Source organism: Triticum aestivum, chromosome 7B (genome assembly GCF_018294505.1).
Source record: "Triticum aestivum cultivar Chinese Spring chromosome 7B, IWGSC CS RefSeq v2.1, whole genome shotgun sequence".
NCBI classification, from domain to species: Eukaryota; Viridiplantae; Streptophyta; class Magnoliopsida; order Poales; family Poaceae; genus Triticum; species Triticum aestivum.
Window position 1 is genome coordinate 378,201,785 of NC_057813.1, and position 3,556 is coordinate 378,205,340.

A 3,556-nucleotide genomic window follows, 5' to 3' on the forward strand; every position below is an offset into this window, starting at 1 on the left:
CGAACAATAGACGGTGGAGGGGTGCCTGTGGAGGGGTGGTTGAACAGTAGCCGGTGGAGTAGCGCACGGTAGAGGCTGGATGAACAGGATCCCGTGGAGGCTGGAGGAGGTCGATGATGGAGATGAACATTATCCCATGGAGTCCCGTTTTGCGGTATGCCACACCCCTCCCAATGAACAGGACCCCCGTTGTCAGGACCCCGACTCGATGCCACATAGGTCTAGCATGTAACACCTCATATCACTTTGCGGCCTCACGCACGGTATTCCCACGGGTGTCGCCTTACCTTTGCCCGGGACCGTTTGCGCCTTTTGGCACACGTATCTGATAGTGTCGCTAGTACCCATATGATAAGGAGCCCGGGCTGACATGGCTAGTCGTAAACCCAAAGTGGCACAGACTTACAGGGACAGGCATCCATGACCCAGCAACGAACGTGTCGGTCATCAGCAAGTGGGTCCGGGCTGTAGCACTGGGCTAGCAGGACTCCGGTAAACCGGGCTATAGCGGGCTAACAGGACTCCGGTACTCAATGCGTGACATTTCCCCGAAGGGACAGACACAGGAACGAAGAAGGACACATGCCGGCCAGCCTAAGTGTTCCAGAGCAGTAGCAAGCTACCATGGCTCAGTGATAACACTAGGAGACATTTCCCGGTAAGAGAGGCTACTAAGGATAAACAACTAGATAGTCAGATCCCACACATACCAAGCATTTCAATCATACACACAATATGCTCGATATGTGCAAATACAACAAGGCATCACAACATGACTCTATGACACAAGTACTTTATTTAAGGCTCAGAGAGCCATACATAACATACACAAAGGTACGGGTCACACGACCCAGCATTCAAGTCATACAGTCATACAAACCAGCAGCGGAAGTAACTTGTCTGGGTACAGACAACTAGTGAAATAAAAGAGGCTTGGAAAGCCTAGCTATACTACGTGGTCCTTCACAAGCTCAGGATCACCACCTGGGCCTTAGCCTACTCATTGATGTCAACGTCTAAGTAGAACCTATCAGAAGGGGTTGCAGCGTCTTCTGTAAAAAATGTAAATTATAGCAACATGAGTACAAAGGTACTCAGCAAGACTTACATCAGATCCTACATACATGCATATTATCAAGAAGGGTTGGTGGAGTTGTTGCAGCAAGCCAGCTTTGACTCTTGGCTAGGCTAACCTACGAGACTCCAACTTGAAATGGTTTTGCGTACACGAGTCCACTACTCACCAATTCAATACACTACCGAGGATCCACCTCCGTCTTCCTACGGAAGAGCCATCCTCGGCACTCACCCTTATCTTGAGGCTTTTAGTAGTTTCCATTTACTTGTCTATGAACTGTATAGGCAACCAAGTAGTCCTTTACCGCGGACGCGGCTATTCGAATAGATCATGATAACCCTGCAGGGGTGTACTTCTTCATACACGCTCTCACCACTTACCGTCGTTTACACGACATGTACTCGGCAACCTTCAAGCGGAAGCCCAACATGGGTGTCGGCCACGACCTACCTAATCACCTAAGCCTCCAGTCCAGGTTTATCGCCTATCCAGGTTCCATCCGAAGGGAGTCCGGCCGAGGTTTCCCATACGGCCCCGAATGATGTGAACAGGGTTCCCGAAATACCTAACGGGTATTCGGTACACCCGGCCACGTACCTGCCACATCATAGCCCACCCCTACGGTCAGTGCTGTCCATGGCCTCCAGTAGACTACAAACACCAGAAACTACTTGCAACTCCTGGACGGAGAACTAGGGTGAATAAGAAGCCGAGAGGGTCCATTGGTTTCGGGCCCAATGCATGGTAGTAGATGATTCTTAAATCACACATACAGATCTCAGTGCTTAAGGTCAGCTTCAATGAAACAACCCACCATGTACTTCTACATGGCCTCTCATCGATACCTTTACCAAATCGTGTTCACCACACCACTCTCATTACCGACATAATCATTCCACTCTAGCCCATCACCCAGATGAACCAGACCTGACACGACTCTAAGCATAGCAGGCATAGCAAGGTAGAAACAACACATACATATGGCTCAATCAACTCCTACACATGCTAGTGGGTTTCATCTAGTTACTGTGGCAATGACAGGTCATGCAGAGGAAATGGGTTCAACTATCGTAGCACACAGCAGTTTGAAACGCGTTGTCTTAATGCAGTAAAAAAGAGCAGGAGCGAGAACATGGGATTGTATCGATATGATCAAATGGTTGGTTGCTTGCCTGATGGTTCGATGCACTAATACGGTTCTTCGTTAGGGTAATCACGGTACTCCTCGGAGGCAGAACCTGCCGCAAAGAACACCGATACACAACCATCACCAAACAATGTGCAACAATATGATGCATGCATGAAACATAGCAATATGAGTGTGTTGGGCTAATGCAACTAAGACCAGAAGGGTTTGAACCAATTTGAATCAAAGATTCAAATTTCAAACTCAAACATGGCCCTTTAAAGTGTTTTTTCCTTGTTGTGTATTAAACATCAGGTTAACTTGTTTAATCATGCATGAAAATAGTACAGATGGATAGATTGGATTTTTCTGATCATTTTTCATATATAATTTGTCTGATTTGGAGTTACAGAATAAAAGTTATGAATTTTTAAAGTTTAAACTATATTCTGGAATTTCCTATATTAGATTAATTCCAGAAAATCAATTATTGTGTCAGCCTGACGTCAGTGTGACGTCAGCAGGTCAACGGGACACGTCCGGGTCAAACCTGACAGTGGGTCCCGCGTGTCAGTGTGATTAGATTAGTTAAAGTTTAGTTAAAACTAAACCTGTTTAATTAACAGGGCTGGGCCCCACCTGTCATTGACTCAGGGGAGTCAACCAGGGCCCACCCGTGGTCAAACCCGGGTCGGCTGCACCGGCGTTTAGCCGCCGGCGAGCCCGACGCGGCGGCGGAAGTGGTTTTTGCCGTTCCGGCAACCAAACGAGCCGCGGAGGGCACCGGAGAGGAGCTGAGGTCGAGCCGCAGCTCTTGGTGGAGTCCGTTGGGGTCGGGGTGGCCGGAGTTGGCGCGGCGACGACTTTGGCGGCCATCGGAGTTCGGCCGAAGTCGAACTTGTCGCTAGGGCGATCGGTGAGGTGCGGGGAGTAGCTAGTTAGGTGCTACGTGACGCGGTGAGCATGATGGACACCGTGGAGTGGTCGGAGGGTGACCGGGAGCACGTCGGCGATGAGCTCCACGGCGGTGGGTGCGGTTGAGCTCCGGGAGGTCGCTACACGGCTCGGGAGCAAGAAAAGAAGGGGGGGGGGAAGATGGCTCAGCTCACAGTGAGTGCGACGAAGCCCTTGGTGCGGCCGGGGATGGACCGGAGCGACGATGGCGTTGAAGGGGATCTCCGGCGACGGCGGTTCGGGCGAGGTCGTTGCGGTGGACTCGGGCGTTGCGAGCGCTCGGGGCTCGGCTTGCTCGATGGAGTGGACAGCGGCGGAGCTCCTGGACACGATGAGAGGACGCACGGGCGGCGGGGAGCACGGCTACGACGTAGGCACGGCGGTGGTGGCGTCGGTCA